Genomic DNA, 20884 nt, shown 5'->3' on the forward strand with positions numbered 1-20884 from the left:
GACGGAGTTAAAGGGATGCTGCCACGGCTGCAGAACTAAAATCAGTTCCTCTAAAGCAGCTGCTTCTGCCCTGGTTTGAGAGCAGGATCCTCGCAAACCTGAGCCCCCCGTGCTGCTCAGAAGGGGAGCCAGGAGGCAGACGGCTGGGTGCCACTACGCTACTGGAGCCCAGAGCTGGGTGTGCAGTGCTGGAGCCTTCTCCCAAGGAGCTGTGGCTTTAACCTCACCTCGGCTCCTACGAGGGTGGAGCAAGCAGTTTTTCCTCATCCTGTTGAACGATTAGTAGGTAGGGCTTGTCTATTATTCCTAAAGAAAATTATATTTTCACTCGGACATGGTTGTTTTCTATAGTGCTTTTTGGAGCAGTATCCCCCCCACCCGTGGATTTTACAAAAATAGCTATCAATCATCCCATTTCCCCCCTTCCCACCATATTTCTCTCTTCCTCTTCTCCCAGGATTCTGTTCCTTCTCTTCTGGTGCATGCTCCATTCCTGTAAATAAAGTTCTCCCCATCTCCTGTACCTTTGGGTGCAGCCCCACACTTAAAGGCAATCCCCAGGGTGCTGCTTCTCTCCCCTTGCTCCACAGCTGCTCACCCATCGCTGCATCATCCTTTGGGGACGTTTCACTTCATTTGCAACAGGAGGGTTCTTGTCTTTCCCCAGGTTCACGGCTAGGGTAGAGGGTTTTAACTCTTCTCAATCTGTACCCTCCCAGCATTTTGTAAGGAAGTCACAGGTCCTTGTGCAGCCAATTCGCACCTACGGACAGAAACCACGCTCTCCTTAGCTACTTTTTACAAACCCCTTCCCCATTATCCAGGCCAGGATCATGTTGAAAAACCTGATGACTTATCCCAATGGGAATAAAAGCCTCACTGCTGGGCCAGACCCCCCAGGAACCTGCTGCAGACTCCGGAGGGGCATCGCCTGCGCACCCTGAGATGGCTCAGCTGGCCCCACGGACATGCACATCGATAAGCAACATCGACAACATCACCCAGGGGCCAAACTGCTTTCAGCACTCACACAAATGCATCTGAAAGTAGCTTGGGTGCCTCCCCTCCCGCTCTGTGTACTGTATGGGCACCTGGCTTTCTGAATTGGTAGGGAGGCGGATGAGAAGGGTAGGGAGGGAGACAGGCAGACACCGGGTCTGTGGTGAGCAGCGGGGAGCGGGGGCTTGGCAGCTCGTCATAGCAGAGCAGGAAGTCTTAATACTTGGAGCCAGTTGAGTAACCTCACTGACGACCTTCCATCGTAGGCGCCAGTGCTCTCACACAGGGGGAAAAAGCAGGAGGAGAGAGAGAAACAGAAGCTGAGAGAACGTGGTGCAAACAGCACAGCACACAGCCAGAAGGGACGCCACGCTCCCCAGATGATATCTGCACGTATGGGAATTGCTGGGGGGGGGGAGGGGGGCAGCAGATCCCCTTCCCTGGTGCACCTGGTCATAGATGTGATTTCTGCTCTTAAGGGTTAAGTTTATATTCATGCACCAAAACAAGTGGTTGCATTTTCTCAAGAACTTGGCGTGTTGGGAAAATGTGGCTTTGAGCGTCCCAAGGGCTATATGCAAATCACGGGGTAGGTGTGTCGTGCGGTCTCAGCCCTGAATCATTCAGACTGGTGACACGACCAGAGCACGCTACAGCTCCCTGACTCACATGCCCAGGATTCCTTCCTACGGAAACCAGAGCGTGGGAGGGGAGCAAACAGAAATGGTGCGCAGCCACATCTCGCAGCTGGGAAGAGAGGAGACAGTCTTCAACGCAAGAGTTGGGAAACGCCGAATATCCCACAGTTTAGCTAAAGCCCCAGGGAGCTACTGGGTGAGAAGTTCCCCTAAGAACTCAAGTTCTTATAAATCTTGTCTTCTTCTGACATCACAGGCAACAATAGGACAGAGGGAACAGGGGTGTCCTACTTTACCAAGTCCACGAATGAGGCAATCTCTTTGGTTACATTTCACATATTTTTCCGTTGCTGGAATTGAGCACTCAAAATATAATTTGTCACCAAAATATTTTAAATACCTTTTTTCTCCCACTTTGTCTGGTGTAATGAAGGAGTTTAACAGAGCTTAGCAAATCATTTCCTTCCATCACAGAAACGAAGCCACCTCTAAGGAGGAATATCTGCTTAACGACACAACAGCTTCTACAGTGGAAGAATACATACAGGTGCAAATGCCCACGTATGTTTTGAGACAATGTGTGCAAGCACGTGCAAGAGAGCCCCCAAACTCCTCTGGTGAATCCTCCTGCCCACAGCTCCCCACCCTACCTGCCTGCCAGAGCACTCTACCTTGCAGCAGGGTCAGCAGAGAAGAACGTGCCGCCATGCACACGACGGAGCCTGGGAAAGAGGGGGGAGAGCGTGGGCAGCACTGTGGTTTATGGGTAAGAATTCCATGTTTAGGACAATACTAGAAGTCAGCTGAAAATCATTAAGTTTGGTCACTTGAGTGCTTTTGAAATCCATGCCCCAGACATGAGTCTGAGGCAGCCCTGCTGCAGGGTGACTCATGCGGTGAGCATGCAAGCATCATACATGCAGAAGGACCCACACAACAGAAGCAGCTGTGTAGGGTGTAAAACAACAAAAAAATTCTAATTAAGGTCACCCTTAAATATGTCACAGCTGACACTGGCACTGCTACACTGCACATCAATTTTCCTTGCACTGTAGCCAGGATGGCAAAACATGCACTCTTCAAAGTCAACACAGGCAGTTTGGACAATGCCCAAGAACCCATATGTTGGGCTTACTCCAGCAAGGCTAGGCAGAAATGGCCAGCTCACAGCCAAAAGCTGTATTGCCACAACTCTGGATAAGCATGGAGCCAGGCTGGGCAAGCTGGAGTGAAAGGCGTCGATTCTATGCCACCAATACAAATTCTGTGAGCAGTGCTGAATTTCTCCTGCCTGTAGAATTAGGCTGTATATGGAAATGAGAGCCAGCATGGGAGCAGGGACAAGAGAACGAGGGGGAAGTCACACCCCATAATTTTAAGCCTCGAAAAGGTAGGGATTCAGTCCAAGCTAATTGTTTAAGTTCACTTTATATTTAACGGAGAAAGAAACTCATTGCCAGAATAGAATTTCTCTCATCTTGAATTGGATACATGTTCCTTCCCACCTTTCTCTGTTAAAAAGAAAGGAAACAGAAAATTAGTTCAGTCTGAATACTTTAATACTGAAATCAGGTGAGATGAATCCTACCCTACATGTCCTATCCAGGTGAGAGTGACACAGCCAGGAAGAGAATGCAGGAGGGCAGCTTCATTTCCTCATGCCCTGACACACCGTCTCCTCTTTCTGCCACCTTTACTGATGGTGATCATCACCCAGCGCCTCGAGAAATCAAACCAGCTCCTGACACCGGGATGACTGGGTAAGCGGCAAAGTCTGACTTGCAGGAATAAAGGCAGGAATTTTGGGAACACGGGGGTGAGAGGTAGTTGGTTATTTCAAACAGCTCATACCAATTGCATGAGCTGGGGACAATTTCTCTTTAAACTGCCTACTTGACATATTTCTAAGCTAGATGAATTATCGGGCCCTGGCAATTCTCCCAGGGCACTGGAGCTTTCTTCCCAGCTTCCTCTCACTAATGGGCACAAGAGCTTGAGCCCCTGAACCCTTTCTCTCCTCCACCTTCCTTTGCTCTCTGCACCCCCAGCACACACTCAGACCCGCGCTGAGCACGGCTCAGCCTTTCTGTGATGGAAAACGAAGGCAGCTGCCAACACGCAGGGCTGCCGTCAATTCCTGAGTGCAAAGGAGGTGCAATTCACCTCCTCTGTGCCAGGTTACACCAACTCTGCTATCCGTGACATCCCTGGCCTCGCTCAACAGCTCCAAGCAAACTGCACAGACTTGCACTGATACAATTAGTCTGCCTCAGCCCCGGAAGAGGAGAACCCATGAAAATCTGCACTGAATCCTGCCTTGTCCAAAGTTCACAGCTTCCTTCTTTTCCTCCTTTCTTCATTTTTATTTCTGCAATTATTTCTCCCCCTTCCATTTTTTCCCTCTTCCCCATTAAGAGGGGAAAAACACAAGAAAGAAAACACAGGCAGCCAAAAGCTCATTAACATACTTGACCTTTTGGAAGAAAATTAATTCCAAATTCGCACATACCGGCTGTGTTGCTTGGTTTTGTCAAAACGGTGGCATCATTAGGGAGGAGAAGAGATGGCTCAAGGGGACGGGGTGTCTGCCACCTCAGTGGAACTTGCACCGAGTTACTGAGTGCTGGCACAAATAAAGCAATGACATGGGCCATTCTGTCAGCTTTTCACATGAAATTAATCTTCGTTTCGTTGGCTGTGTAAATTTTTATCACCACGGAGTGGGGGGTGATGAATATACCAAAGCATCCTGACAGCTATGGCCTGAAAACTCGAGATTGTCTCTGCATCTTAACCGCAGTGGTGCTGGAACAATTCTCTGCCCCTGATGTTCTCCCTGCGCGTGTGCACGCGTGCGTGCCTGTGCGCGCGGGTGTGCGCTGCTGCCTGGACGTGTGAGCACTCCGCTGACACTCTCTTTCAACTCGAATGTGCTGTGGCCTGGTAAATGCTTAGGGTTTGGATTTCCTGGCTTGAGGGCAATGGCAAACAAATTACTGCTTCTCTTTCACTCTCTGAGTCCCAATCCAAAAGCCGGTTTTGATCCCGGCGTGCTTTGCTGGGGTTGGCAGGATTTCCTAACTGATGATCAAAAAGAGCAGCTCTGCCTTCTCCTGTGGCTCTGGAGCTTGTTGGTGCTGCTGCTTTTACAGCGTGTGTCATGTTGCAGGCCAGGTAGAGACGTGACATTGTTTGCTGCTAGCAAGGATGTGAGAATAACACCCACCTCCGCGGCACTGCGTGCACGCTGCCTCCTCCCCAGCCAGCTCCGAACTAACACTCGTGCATCCACAGAGGCACCGCCACAAACACGCTCGCAGCCTCAGCCCTCCTAGCTGCACACCCACCCCAACACACAGGATAAGCATAAAACCACCCTCAGTGTACACTCGGATGCACATACACAAACGCGGCGCCACGTGAACCTGCAGACGTCCTCCGGATTACAGCGCACGCTGCGCTCCACGCTTTATCCGAGACAGATGGCAGACTTAAACCTTCAGGTCTCTACAGAGCAGCAATACAAATTTCATGAAGGGGCTCATCTCTCGAGCAGTCTGATTGATAATGGCCAGGAACAAAATCAGGAGGGTTGGCTGAGATGAGTGACCAGGCCTGTGGCCACGATCAGTCAGGCTGCGCTAGGCGTCACTTGCTAGTCAAGGGCATCAGCTGCTCTTTTTCAGAGCAAATGAGAGCTAGGCCAACCAAAGTCATCCCCCAACATCCCAGCTGTCAGTCAGAGGCAATATGCTAACTAGGAACTGCGCTGCTGACACTTTAAGCTTCACCTGCAAAGTCAGGATTTGGCCCCTGGGTGTAAAGCACGCGTCCCTTCCTGAACCAACCAATGCTCACTCTGTCCTAAAACGTGCATGCACAAAGTCTGGACAAACCTGCAGCTGCTGGGCGATAATAAAAGCACATCCAGACATGCATAACCACAGCCTGCAACACACACCCTGAACATCCACGCAGAACTGGCTGAGTGGAAGGATGCACACACCAAATAAGAAACCCATCTTGAAATGCATATGGACGTTCTCAGACGTGTGCACACATGAACATACAGATACACGTTCCCATTCTTGTATATTTGAAGAATCCCCACACATTATCATTACTAAGGTCTTAAAAGCAAACGTATGGGGAAACACTTAAAAGAGGTCAACCACTATTTGTAGTTAAGATGTTATCAATCTTATACCATTCCAATGAATGCGGCACTCGAGCAAATCACTGGAACCAGAGCTGAGCCTCCCTTACGCTGCGCCACAGGTAGCTAAAAAAAAAAGCTGTATATAAATACACATCCACACACATTCATGTCTGAAAGCTTTCAGAGGTCACTGTTCCCTGAACCCCTGGTTAACCACCAATATTCCATGTACTCTTACACACTGGTGGCCACTTCAAAGCCACTTCAGCCTGCTGTGCGCACCTTATACGTGGCGACAGCATTCCTGTGCTTTACATGCTTGTGGTGCAGACGAAAGCCTTAAACCTTGAGCTTCTTCAGCAGCACTGAAGAGTCCCAGGGGAAGCTCATCGCCCAAGCAGGCTGACTCATGGCCAAAGAAAAAGAATCAGGAATAGCTGGCTAAGAGGAGTGGCCTTGTCTCCAGCCACTATCCTGATCCCCATCTGAAAAATGAGAAAGAATCCCCCTCAGAAACACCAAAACCTACCCCCTGCTCCAGACTTCCTCCCAGCTTGAAGCCAAACTGAATGTGACAGTCACAAAGGCACATCACTAATGTCCACCTTGCAGGTGCTCTCAGTTTACCAGTTAGTGCTGCATGAAATCATCATCAGAAACAGAACAGAACATGATGTTCGGTGAATTTTTAGCCTAACAAGTTAGCCACCACAGCTTTGTATTATCCAGATTGGGGTAAACACCCAGCATTTGCAGAATTCGACCTCTGACTGCAAAAATGTGAAAAAGCTTTAAAAAAGTCAGTTTCCTTGGATTTTTTTGTTAAAATGAAATTTTGCAGTTGTTTATTTCATCTTCCCACTCACCTGAGTGCTTCTGTTCAGCATTCCTCTCTGCATGAAGCTGAAAAATGTCAACAGGGATTCTCCTAACTGGGGTCTGAAAAGAAGCTAAAAAAATACCCCTTTCCCTTCAGTGGATGCCTTACAGGATAATAGATAGGTAGGAGTCTCTGCAGAGTCTGAAGTTCTTCCCTGCATTAAGTACTGCAAGGTTTTAAACCTGTGATTTGTAGGTGATGTGGATGAATCAAACTGAGCCACCTCTCGGTGCACAGCTATTTCCTGCACTGGAGGCTGTGTCAGTGCAGAAACACTGGTACTGTAAGAACACTGCGAGCCCATCGGTTGTCCTAGTGCTGTTCAGCAGAGCCAGTGATCATGGATGTCCCTCCCATATTCCTTCTGAAAAATGGGACTTGGACGGGGCCTTGTGGCCAGTGCAGATACCGGCCACCACAAGGACAGGACTGGAAGAGGAGATTTCAAATGGCTGATTCCCTCCAAACAAGAGGAAGGTAAAATGTTTAGTGGATCATCAAGGCCAGAAAGAAGAGCATGGAAGGTCATGATCGTGCCGTTATGGAATAGATCTTGTAGGTCATCTTATCCACCCTCTTCTCCCCTAGCTAGATCAAGAACTGTGATCTCCTGAAGAGGGTCATGGAACTCTTTGAGGTCTCAGATCCATTAGATTTTAGCACAGACTGCTAAGAAGCTAAGCACACTGTTTGGCTTTCATATTTACTATTTTGTTATCAGTCCAATTCCAGCCAAGAGCACATGGATACTCAGCTGACAGGCACCTGGCAGCAACGAAAGCTAACAGCATCTTGTACTGTAACAGGAGCACAGCCAGTAGGTCAAGGGAAATGACTATTCCTCTGTAAATATCTCTGTATCCAGCTGTGGGTCCACAAACAGAAGGAAGATGCTGATGAGCAGACAGCCACCAAGATGGTGAGGGGGCTGGAGCATCGGCTCTGTAAAGAGAAGTTGAGGGGAGTGAGTTTGTCCAAGCTGCAGAAGACTTAGGGGACTCCTAATAAGAGTCTTCTGATACCTACGATGTTATTGAGAAGACAGATGCAGGCTCTTTGCTTGTGTGTGTGGCAGGGAAGCAAAAGACATAAATTAATATCATAATGAAAGTCATAAATTGAAGAAGTGAAGGTTTTACCTGGATATAAGGACAGAAAATCGCATTATCAAAACTCTAACCCAGGAGGTTTTTTAAACATCTGACAAAGCTCTGAGCCTGTTTGGATGAGGAGGTTGGACTAAATCTTAAGAGGTCCCTTCAGACCTGATTTATTCATCCCTCCCTCCAAATTCTGCAGCTTCTTTGCAAGGCGCATAAATGTGCTTGCATCCTCGCACGCATGATTGCGAGAGAGGGGGAGCGTGTGTACTGGTGGCATTAACGTGCACAGCAGCACATGCTGGTGGTTGGGGTTTCCATGAGTGTGATTGTGTGCACAGATAAGAGAATTTCTGCCTGTATTTATGCACGAATACAACAAAGTATTTGTGCATGTGTAAGCAAGTGTGTCTGTGTACTTTAACATCACTGAAATTGCTGCATGAGGGAATGTGTGTATGTGCACGCACGTGAACTCAGGAGAGTGAGAGCATGTTTCTGGCTGCACGGAGTTTACAGAAAAGATCTCTGTGGAAAGCTGCACTAACAGAGCATCCTTCTCCCTCTTGCCAGACCGTTGTGGCTTGTTGAAGTAATGTAGTTTCTGAGGAGGGAAGTTTTATATCTTGAGACAAACCACATACCTCCAGGGCGTGCATCCAGCCTGGGAGAGAGCAGAAGTGAGACAAGAGAACAGCCCAAGTCTCTCGGAGGTGTCACTGTGTGCACTCTGAATGCAATGACTCGGTCCCATCGGAGGCGATGGGGTGAGAAGAGCAAGCGAGCTTCCTTGGGAGGAGTTCAGAAATAGAAACAGGACAATCCAAACACGCATCCACTTGAAATCAAACCTCATGCATGTTACCAGTGTCAGGGATGCTCTAGTACGATCGCAGTTGGAAAAGTTGTTAAAAACCATGCTTAAAGAGAAACGTGAGGTGTGGTATTAAAGCGTGGTGTCAGAATACATGTGTAAAATGATGTGTGGCATCAAGTGCTCTCAGCCTAAACATTCACCAAAGGAGGTGCTGGTTAATCTCTAATGCTTTAATAACCCTCTTGCCAGCCTGGGTAGGAGCAGAGAAGCAGCACTCCCAAATTCCAGAGAGATGAATCACTGGGTAACCTGGGGGACCCTGGTCAGGCTGAGGTGAAGGAGAATTGAAACAGACTGCCGAGGAGCAGAAAGGCACACTGCGGGAGGAGGGAGAAGCACAGGGGATCACAGCGCGTTCAACAGCACACATCCTGCCGCAGCCTGCGACACACGGTAATGTGAGAGGGAAAAACCCCTTCCAAAACCTTCAGCTCCAGCCACCCCGTTTGTCAGAGGAATTTGAATTTCAGCTCTGATTTGACTAAGGCGGCCCCTGACCGAGGAAGGTTACCAGGCAGCCCCGGGAGCTCTTCTGAACTTCTGGGTTGTTGCAGTTCATCCACTGGGTTATGAGCAGCAAGCTATGTACACAAGCCAGGGAGCTGTCTATCGAGCTCATTTCATCTGATAGGACGTGTGAGGGGAGACTCGTAAGTAGGTGACCAGAATAAATGATTTACCAGGGCACTAAAAGATCAAGGCAGTTGTTTCTAAAGGGGCTCAGAACATCTAAAGCCAAAAGCGCTATGGTGCTTTTAGGTGTACCCTCAGGCTGTCAACCTTGCTCCAGCTTCTTGGAATAAATAATTTGAACTGTTCCCCATTAGCCAAGTAGTAGAAAACCTGTTACAAAAATTGCTTGCACACTCTCCCAAGGAAATAGGCATGTGATAAATATCTGCCTCTTAAGTACCCACAGCCGATAAAGTAGGATAAAATTTCAGACTCATATTTAAAATAAGATCCCGTTTTGCAGCTCCAGTAGTACAAGAAGAAGAAAAAAGCTTCTGAAAATGCCTTTTCAAAATCAACTCACTCTCACTCCACGTTTCATTGTAACTCAGCAGCAGATGGTCCTTCTTGATACCCCCTTCAATTCATGGCTGTTTCTTTGGGTAATACAGCTGTAACACCAAAACCACCAAGCTTCCCTTAAAGGACATGAACCTCTGGGCTTATGGGAGCATAACTGGGGCCATGCCACCACATTAAGATCAGTATGGACTGTTCCACCCTCAATCACTGTGAACAGTTTCTGACTGTAGGAAGTCCCAGCAAGTCAGTTACATGGTGCTCCTGAGCAGGTTGCGAGCAATGGGAACAAACTCAGTAGGTCAGGATTTTAAATAGCACTTCTAAATTTTAAGCCATATGTTGCTGGAGTGAAAATGGCTGCTTCGTTCACTGAAAGGTGGTGTCTCACTCATAAACCTCTATGTGGTCAGTCACTAGAGGGGGCCAGAAAGCCACCTTGTAACAAGAGGGGCTGTAAAATCAATGGCGTGGACAAGGACTTGACTTCTACTCCCCAAGTAGTCCCCCTGAGATGAGTACGGCAGGCTCCTGAGCCTTTGCTTACAACAGATGCCATTTACTCCATGTGTAATTCCATGTAGATGAATGGACGTCTTCAAGGAGGCGAGTACTGGCCCCATGAGTAAATGTGACACAGTTCGGCCTTTAAATAGCACTACCCTTTTGACGACCTTCCACAATGACAAAATTAAGTCTAGAAAGAGCTGCGGGGTAAAATCAAACTGAATTTGTCAACATCTGTCAGAAAGAACATGGTATGTAGTCAACCTAGATGGAAACTTGTCTCCAAACCAGAAAAAGTTGGAGGTCACGAAGGAAACACAAGAAAAACTGAGGCCAAGTGAAGTCCACGGTGACATGGGAAGCACGCTTTGTAGGGCCTCTCGCTGCTCCCTTAGGGTTCAAGAAATGTATTTTTTTGGTTTCACAGCAGCACTGAAAATATTCAGCCTGACAAAGGGTCTTCCCACAGCAAGTACAAACACTGAGAATATGGCAACTCAAAGATCTGACAGGCCACGAACACAAAAGAAGAAAAAGACCAACCTGAGACCCACAAACCCACCGACTCTCCAGATACCGGCACACCGGAGGAAGGAGCAATGCTCTGCCTGCATTAAAGTCCATGAGGGCTTTGGCCAGCAACCTTTATGTTCCTCACCCTTTGGTCCACACAGACAAGGGAGGCTCCTGGAGAACTTCTATGACCCCTGCAAAAGGTGACCAAGAAATGCAAGTGTCCTGTGAGGGGCTCCTTGGACAACTTTTAGGAATCCACAAATAGAAAAACTGCTTAAAGATAGCTCTGAAATCCCTGCTGTAAAGATGTATATCCTGTGCTAGGAAAGAAGAGGCTCTTTGCTCTGCTGCTGGACAGCCCTTCAGTTTAGCCATTTATTTGCATAATACCCATCGTACAAAGCTCTGCCAGAAAAAGTTCTGATTAAAGTTATGAAAAGCTGTCAGTGATGAAAAAGGTAAGATTTGCTTTTCAACTCTTTTCTCTTAAACTGTCATTAAAAATGATTCATGATAAAGACAAAGTCTAAGCAACTACATGGTTAGAACTGAGACCCTCCATAAATTAAGGCTTTTCTTTCTGTTCTTACCCTGTTGTGCTGGATCAGGTTACCAGAACAGAATAACTGTATGAATCCAGAGACAGCCAAGTCTGACGACCGAAACTCAACTGCTACTTGTTTGAAAGGTAAGTGATATCTCAAGAAACACATGTTGATTGCGTGGCTTAAAACAATGGATCCTTGTAGAAAATAATAAACCCCTAGTTAAAAAAAAAAGTTACATTGTAAAATGACATTGACCATAAGCAGCAGACTCAGGGCACTGACACCACACGCCGCAATACTTCTTTAGGGCTGCTCAGGGAGGGAAATGAGAAAAGAAGAGCTGAGCATTGCAAGCATTCACTGGGTATTGAAAGAGGATGAACAGAGAATGCTTTTCCTCCTCGTTTCTTTCCCAAAGAGAAAAATAATGAAAATAGAAATTGGGAAAGTGTGGAGGAGTAAAAGAGCAGGGGGAGATGGAAAGAGAGATGAAAAGTCTATAGCTTACATGACTATTTTTTTTTTTTTGAAAAAAAAAAAAGAAAAAAAGAAGAAAACCCAGAAAATCTGGGGCTTGAATAGAAACTTAAGATTTGGGAAGTAAAATCTTTGAAGTCATAAATATGACTTCAGTAAGAAACAACAAATAATAAAAATAATATAATGTTCTATTATGACAACTGCATCACAGACATACACTAATTAAAATGCCAACTGCATATCCACAGCCACTAAACATTTTTGGATGACTTTAAATAGTTTGGCAAAACGTATTTTGCCAAAAAGAAAGATGTGTCTTGTTTTCAGCTTAAGGAACATTATGCCCCAGCAAGACTAAAACTCTAGCTCCTATGAGGCCTTTCAAGGAGGCAAGAGGCAAGAAGAGTTGAGACAGTTCAGCTAAAATAAGACATCTGCTTCTCCTGCCCATCGTACAACTAAATTCAAACCTTAGGTGTAGGAAGTTCAGAGTCATTTGTTTCAAGTATCCACAGGTGTGTTTTTTCCTACCTGAACTGGAAAAGGAAACAATAAATAAATGCAGAAGACATTTTTGCTTAACATCTCTACAAAGAAGTCACGGGTTTTTCCAGAAAATCTTTTTGCATAAATCACAGCCACATTTCTGTAAAAGTGGGTGAAGTCTAGATCCACATCCTAATTTCACAGACTCCACACAATATCCAGTCGTGTACCTGTCCAGCAGTTAATGGATTTTTCTCCTCTTACGGTACATCCAGATCTGGCCCTCAGGTTCTCATCCCCCTGAGGCCGGTACACACGCCTTGCTTGCTGCGTGCACGGGGCTAACAGCGCTCCTGGTCTGTCTGCATTAGCCACCACTACTGAATCCCTGTTGCCATAGATACTGCTACAGTAACATTATAGTTTCCACAAAGATGCTTCAGCAATTTACTCTGGTGATTAAACTGCAGCCATTTATTGCACAGAATAAATAACAGGGCAATGGTGAATTATGGGGCTACGACTCCATCGATGGGTCCCGGTGACATCATAAACCACAAGAACCAAGCTCGAGTCATCAGAACTCCCGAGATGGAATTATAAGCTCCATCATTCAAATTGTGCTTTTTAAAGATATTTGATATAATATATGGAGCCAACAAAATGAAAGAGAGAGAGGCAGAGACAGACCGTCAGCCTCTCAGGCCAACCACGTACTCTCCTGGCCACCACGAGTCTGAAGCCAAGATTGGTAACAGCTGCAGCTGCCACCGCGGCCGGGAGCGACAGACTGCCAGGCACTCGGCACAGCCAGGTACGCGGCCGCGGGTTGGCAGAGCTACTCGAGATCGATGCTGCCTGTGGGACCGCATGGCTCAGCACACGGGGCTCTGAACCCTGCAGCCCATCGGTCCCAATCTGGATGCTACTGAGTATAAAGAGAAGAATGAGCACGGATGAAGTATAGGCTTCATTTTCTTTGCTAGTTCCTTTTTGTTCTGTTAAACGGAGCGGAGTCACCTTTCTCCTAAGGTCTGATGAACTCCAGAGTGAGTGGGCTCAGGTTTTAAGGAGTCAGAGCAATCTCACATCTAACCGTTGAAGTAGCATAACGATGTTTGTCTTGTGGCTCTGCCTCCCGGTGGTATCAATGAAGCACCTTTTTTAGAACAGGCCAAGACTATTTGCTGGCCAAGAATTTTCTTTTCTCTTAGGAGGGTATGGGGCCACGTTCTGAGCCTATTGTAAACTCCTGACATTGATTTAAATGAGCCAAGGCTCTGGCTCCAAGCCTACTGTGCTAGGATAGCATATACCTGCAGCTGACGACTGTGGAGGTTGAAAAACATTGATTGCTTCGTACGTTCTGGCCCATTAGATGTTATTTAAAATACTGAAGTATCAGAGAACAGAACAATCTATAAGATTAGTGATAGCAGATGGATCTGCTCACTCATAAAAGTTGTTTGTTTGATTTCAGTGCTTACCAAAAGTTGTCTTTAGCAGCTAGCCAATGTGAAGATTTTTTTCCCTGTTATTTTGAGAGCTTGGTGCAGCCAGCTACTCGTTTCTTGATGCATTCAGTAACATGAAAGACGTAAAATAGTCATTGCCAGCTCATTTTCCTGCTTGAACAGGTCTTCAGATTACAAAAAGTCCCTGGTGGGAAATCACAATAGAAATGCCAAAGCAGTACCGATCTGGGACGAATGAAACAGGGGGCTCTATCTACCTTTTTCTCCCTCTCATCACCATTTCTCAGACAGAACTTTAGGATCAGGGAACTTAGTCTCACTCTAGCAATTCCTCTTTAAATATATACTTAAGGGTAGTATTTTAAAAATCACTCATCATTGACCTAAAATGTGATGCTATTTGAGGTCAATGTTATATTTTCCATTGGGGACAGCTTGACCAATGTTGAGTACTTTCAAAATTTCCACCCATACACACACATATATATAGAGAGAAGGGAAGAATGTAGAATGATACATGCATCTTAATGTACCATACTAGACATGGAGACAAAACCACATTTTTAATAGCTTTCCATATTGATTTCAGAACTATTTATCATGTGCCTGCAATAGCATACAGTTGCAGACTTTAAAAACTAAAGCTAAGCTTCAATATATTGGGCTTGATCCTAATCTCACTGTAAAATGACAACGTCTCTGACAAAAATAATTAGCCCACCGTAAATGTGATCAGAAACAGGTAATTTTGTCTCACTGTGTTCCTCTTTTCACCTTCTTTAGGATGGGAAGTTGTGTGCAGATACAGTTCAGAAGTGCCCAGACCTTTTGCAAGTTGGCTGGAATGACTCCTTGGAGCTGCAATTGCCTATACCCTCTCTTCTCTACAAGGGACCCCACCTGTTTCCAACACTGCAGCTTATTTTTTCTTGGTATTTCTTAGACATTGGCAAATTACAACAGGGGCTTTTTTAGCATGTTGATATCCTGATCTGTTTTTTTTTTTAAACTCCAGTTTCTGTGGCTGTTGTTGCAGAAAACAAAAGGGTGGGTGGTAAAAAAACAACTCCTACAAAAACCACCACCAACAAAAAACCAGAGCACTTCACCCTGCATCCCCCCAAATAGTACCTGTTTTGCAGTGTGTAAAGATGTTAATGAAATGCCACATATTTCACCAGTTTTAACACAAATGCCCCCAAAACCTGAACGGAATAGCAACTTTCCCTCTGCTGCTTAGACTGCTTAAGACAGGTGGGCAAAGAAACCAAAATAGTATCATGATACCACAACAGGAACTGTGAACACCAAAAGGTAACACCTGAAAAAAATGACTTCGCTTGAAAACACTTGTGTTACTCAGCTAGTAACCAATCACTGTGTTCCATAGATATTCCAATTATCAATGATTCTGTTACAATGAATGCATCAACTTCAATTAGCCAAAGATTATAAAGAACAACCTTCCTTTCCTCTGAAGAACTCAAGGGTGGTGAAATGCTTCTCCTGTGGCAGAACACGTCTCCTGTGGCACCATCCCCATTAGCCAAATGTTCCCACATAAGCAGTTTAAACTGACCTGAAGTGCAGGTTGCTGTTTTCTATCTTTCTGTAAGTTTATTTTTATTGCCTTAGAGAAATGGTAGGTTTCTCTACAAATCTACACAGCAGAAGGATGATGAATTGCTATGGTTAATTAGTAATTTACTGATTGCACAGTTAGCAACCAAACAGAATTTATACTCTACTACACTAATCACAGCATACTCTATCTGGGAAAGAAAATGAGGTAAAGAGAGGGTATGAAGCAATGTGTTTCATGAAGACAGCACTCAGCTCTCTAACAGAGCTGCAGCAGGCAGTATCTCGGAAACACCCCAGAAAGTAATTTTACGGATGGCATAAACGCAGATAGCATAATGATGACAAAGATGTTGCCAGTGGACATTTCCCCTTCACACTAGAATGAGGTACCCATGTGTTTAAGGTGAGACTGTTGTCCATACCATCACAGAGCACAGACTTTGGGGACATTTCTAAAAAGACCAAAATTACAAAACAACACTACAACAGCAAGACAATTAGCAGAGCAGCAGACTTTGGCCTTTTTACGAATCTACTTGGAAGATAGAGAAGGACGTGGGATTTGAAAGATCTTGATCACCTTTCATTCATTCCAGGTAGAAGCAGACTAAAGCCAAGAATGGGTCTAACTGGGCACAAGCTGATGTATGTGTGTTTGTACTCACACACACATTGTGCACTGCAGTGGAAAAGGAAGCAGGAGAAGCTGTGAAATGTGGCATACTCTTTAAAACACAGGGCCTATTGTCTTACCTGACCAAATCTGCCTTAATCAGGTGCTGGCTCCATTTTAGCTCTTGAATACAAGCTCCTAGAGCTGCAAGGCACACAGTGCACTATAAAACCAAGCAACTATAGGCCTAGCAGAAAAGGGGAAAAAACAGCCAAATACCATTTTGCTTTACCTGAGATCACTTTCACTTTAGTTCCTTTGCCCAGGTGAAAAGATCTTTTCACCTGACCAGAAAACAAAAGAACAGCAACAGAAAAATCAAATGGGAATAGCAGGAAGTGGGAGCAATGTAAACTGCCAGTTATTTTGTGCATGCTTTTTTTTCTCCTTCTTTAATTTCAATTTGCAAAGACAGTGAAATGGAAAATGTGCCTCTAATTATTACCCCTCTGTGTTTCCTAAAAGCCTTTCTCTGAACTTTCAAGTCTCCTCAAGTTTCAGGTCCTCTCTCTCTCTCTCTGTCTTTTTCTCTCTCCCCCTTTTTTATTTAAACTAATCTAAAAAAGCTATAAAAAGCCTCTGACACTATAAATTTCCTTGTAAACCCTGGTTTTATAGGTTTAATTGCCTCATTTTACTGCCTTGCATGCTTTGTTCCTTCAGTATTTTAGAGAGCTGCCCCAGTATTTAGTACAAGCAGGCAACTTGGGGGAAAGAGAGGCCATCTCCAAGCCCTCTACTAGAATTTGGATGTGGTCAGAGCTTTGGCATGGTTAGCACCCTATGGAGACTGAGCCTTGAAATGGCTCCACTCAGACTCACACATGTGGGAAGTTGACCTAGACAAAAATGGAGAAAAACCTCAGCACTGGGAAATTCAAGTGTCACTTGGCATGGGATAAAATCACGCTCACAAGCCTTGAGGGTATGAGAGAAACCACAAAGGATCTCTCACAGGGGAAGGGGTGCTGGGAAGGTTCCTTTTGGTATTTCTATTACATGAATAGCTCTTTCTCAGAGTGTTTCCAAAGTATAATACAAGAATCCCAAAGAATCCTAAGCAAGTAGTAAGGGCACTCTTGTGCTAGGTGCTACATAAACAAGGTCAAAAAAATTGAGAACCTGGGCCAAAGAGCTCCCTGTCTCAACAACTATCATCTTCAAAGGTAAAGAGAGGCGTGTATGAAAATCCTAGCAAGATTTCCCCTTTATTCTTCATAGTCGGTAGGCTGTCTCTTGGTCACAGTGTTGATCCTAAAGCCTTGATGCCCAAGCAACTGGCAGAATCCACTTGTGCTTCAAACACACACATTTCCTAATTCTGTCACTATCTGCTAAACTGACTTTCACAGGTCTTAACTAGACACTGTGACTGTCCTGTGCGGTGCATCTTAGGGACAATCAGTGGGCAGAACAAGCTAGGATTTATCCTATCCATGTTCCATCCTTATCCCATGTGAAAAAAGAAAAAGAAATAATTCACTCCAGAGTTGAACTGTAGGGCACTAAATCGCACCAGGAGACATAGTTTTGAATCCCTGCCCTACATGATTGTAGAGGATGGACTTAGTCTAGGTCTTCTAAAGACAAACCTCTCAAGAAATGTCTACATTTGATCTCCAAAATCCTTCCACACTGCAGGACTTTCTTAATATAATCTGATCTTCTCTGTTCTCCTAATACCTTAACCTGTAGAACAGATGATTCTACTTTAAATAATACGTCAGATTTCTGGCTTAGATTTAAGAATAGAAAATTTGACTGATTTCTACAGCAAATTGGCAGAAGTCTGTTCTCTGCTATAGCATCCTGCAGGTCCCGTGCGTTAGAAGGACATACTACATGGCAACCCCAAGCTGCTCTGGAAGAGGCATTTTTTTTCTCAGGAATGGAACTGTCAAATGGATTTGCCTATTTGGGATTTTTCTCATAAAAGTACAAATAGAGCACCTTTATGTGCAGTTATTGTATAGGCACAGTCATCTTGCAGCAATGCTGTGGAAGCTTCTTTCTCACTGGCTTAAGCCTCAGATCCAAGATCTTAATGTAAAGTAAAATCAAACAGCACAACCTAATGCAGACCTTTCAGCGAAAGGGTAGGGCACTTTTCCCCTCGAGACAAAATCTTCAGAATCCATCTCATGGCTCCTGAAAAACATCAGATGACATCCTTGGCATCATCTAAGTCTAGAGATTTCTTTGATTATCACATCCAAGTGATCTACTAAGAACAACAGACTGTACAGGATTTTCTTTCCAAACTCCTTCCTTTCTTTACCAGTTCTAGTTCAGGCATGGGAAACAGAAAATACTAGAAAGAAGGGAGAAATAAATGAAAGCCTAAAAGCTTTCAAACAATTTGGTTTTGGCTTAACTGAGGAAATGGTAAAGGGATCCAAATGTGGGTTTTATTGGCAAATGAAGGTTTTTATTTTTTCTGTGTTTCCCTAAAGAAACAAGGCTTGTGAATCATGATGTGTAGGCATCTGTCACTACTTTTTGGTTTACAGTAACTTTAGACAATATTGAGCATTCTTAACCAAGTATGTCAGAGAGAAAGAAGTCTCAAGATTATTAAGTGTGTGTAAGTTTCATAAATGCTGGTCAGCCAGTAAAGGAGCAAGAAACAAATTTGTTTTCCCATGCTTAATCTAAACCATATAGAAACTTAAATTTCTTTATGCTGTTCACCAAGTTAACGTTCTCTAAAATGGTTCTCCCAGCTCTGGTATAGGGGAAAGGGACATGCACACTGTATGAAGAACTGTTACCTTTGGTTTCTTCTGAATCTGCTTTTTCTGGTAACTGAAGTAAAAGAGTAGCAATCAATTCATTTTTCCAGGCCACTCATAATTTTATACACCTCTACTGGATCTCTCCTCAGCTACCTCGCAGGCTGAAGATCCCTGGTCTGTTTAATTGCTCTTCATAGCTACAATGCTTTTCCCTCTCCTCAGGATTTCTTTTGTTAGCTGGCTCCTATGAAGAAAAAAAGAAACATTCCTTAGTCACGGAAGGAGAATTTAAAAGTGTGTGTTCATACACATGCTATTCCCTGTGAACAAGCAGATCCTGAAAAAATACACTGCTTGTTTTAGCCATTAAGTTGCTGGCAGCAGGGCAGGCAAAGGGAACAACGATGGAAGCCTCAAAAGGGAAAGAAAGAGGAGGGAGAGGCACTTAGAGGATCAAAATCTGGAGGAAAAGTATGTTAAAAACAAATGAACTGAAGAAAGAAGTTGTTGTTGGTGAAGTTGATCCTTCATGCTGCCCTGCTATCTTGTAAAAGGAGTTTTATTTGCCTTTTTGTGGGAGTCCTGGGAGGAAACTATTAAAGGAACAGGCTTTAGGCAGTTTGTGGGGATGTGTATATAGGCATATTCGTGAGTGTGTGTGCGTGTGTGTGCTTGTGCGTGCATGACTGTGTGTTTTCTCCCTCCCTTTTACAAGGGCCAGTTAGGTCGCAAGGTTAAAGCCAGGGGGGACTTAGTTTGCGTTGTAAGAATTTTTACAAAGTGTAAAGGATCAAAGTAATTAGCTAAGGGTGAGAGCCCAGGACTGTCAGAGAAGTAATGCAGCCCCTGCCCGGAGTCTTGATCGCAGCTGACCAGACTGAAACTCCAGATCCTGGGAATAAGGTAACCAACAGGTCTGAGCAGCACAGGGTGTGTTGCTAGATATGAGACTTGTAAGGAAGAGGAAAGGCAACATTTTGGATGGAGCGACTGGAAAATGTTCCAGGAGTGCGGCCGGATGAAGCACAGGAGCTTTTAGGTGCGAACATTTTAAAGCCAGCTGTCTGCTGCTGTGAGGGCTGCCAAACCACGCTGGCACTCTTCAGGGAGCAGGCCACTGCTTCCTGCTTCCAGCTGGCCTGCAAAGATTATCTGGAAGCGAGTCAGAGCTCTCCGTCCCTCAGCTTGGTCTTTCACAGCAAGAAGAAGACAGGCACACGGGGTGACAAAGCATCAAGAGAACAGTGGATCCCAGGGAGCAGGTCACAGCTACCCACAAGTGGCAGCCAAGCTCCTTCACGCTGGACTTCTTTATTGCCGTGCCAGCACTCCTGGCTGCCTGTTGCTCTCAGGATGCTCTCTTGATGCCGTCCAAATCAACAGCACTGCCACCTACAGCAGCTGTGCCAGGGCAAGTCTCCGTAGTGCCGGAGCATGGAAATTTCTCCTCTTACAGCAGTCCTCGGCTTCCTTGCCAAAACGTATGAGCAAGAAGCAGCTGAGTCACTCTCTTCCAGCTCCCCACAGGAAGGAGCTTTGCCTCTCTAAGCCCACATCACTTTTCTTGAGAAAGAAACTTTGATGACACAGATCTTCTCTGTCTATTGAAGTAACTCTGGTTTTCGTTCCTCAAACGACAGCGGTATATGTGCATGCTGTTCGCCTCACAGCAAGAAAATTCACTGTTACTTACATTGCACAATCTATCTGGTGATCTAGTGTTCCAGGTCCCCCCCACTCCTTTTTTTTTTTTCTCCTACTGTAAAGAGAAATATCCAATATTGGGAAATACACGCTTGACACAAACTGTTATGGAGAAGTACAGGGATGAGAAAAGACCTCTAGCCAAAGAGATTGCCCTACCTACGCGTGACTTCCTCTGGTCCAGAGGTGGCTTCCATGTGTAAAAAGCCAAACTACAATGCAAATAAACACGGACTGCACCATGCAGAGCCTCCAAGTCCCTGGAGTCACCCGCATTTGTGATCGGCACTAGTAACCGAGAAGAACGGATTATTTTCTGTCTTGGAAACGGAGACCAAGGTCTTCCAGACAGCCACAGAAGAACTTGCTGGGCACTGTATGCTTCATCCAGCTAGGCCATCGGATCCCTCACCTCGTTAAACAAAACCATAGAGAAACTTAAATTGCAGGACCCGTTCAACAAAAATCTTATTAGCTGCCGCTATTAGAGT

General features: G+C 45.2%; 1 protein-coding gene across 1 annotated transcript in view; it reads right to left on the reverse strand.

Annotated features, from left to right (window-relative positions):
• The window catches only part of TBX3 (T-box transcription factor 3), a 241275-nt gene that overhangs the window by 184066 nt on the left and 36325 nt on the right, over nucleotides 1-20884 (reverse strand). The window contains exons 5-6 of the mRNA XM_080559595.1: nucleotides 18726-18933; nucleotides 18037-18102 (exon numbers count right to left, since the gene is read on the reverse strand). The gene's annotated coding sequence lies outside the window, so the exon portion shown is untranslated. The remainder of the gene's footprint in view (nucleotides 1-18036; nucleotides 18103-18725; nucleotides 18934-20884) is intronic.

Source organism: Anser brachyrhynchus (genome assembly GCF_964034855.1).
Source record: "Anser brachyrhynchus genome assembly, chromosome: 17".
NCBI lineage: Eukaryota > Metazoa > Chordata > Aves > Anseriformes > Anatidae > Anser > Anser brachyrhynchus.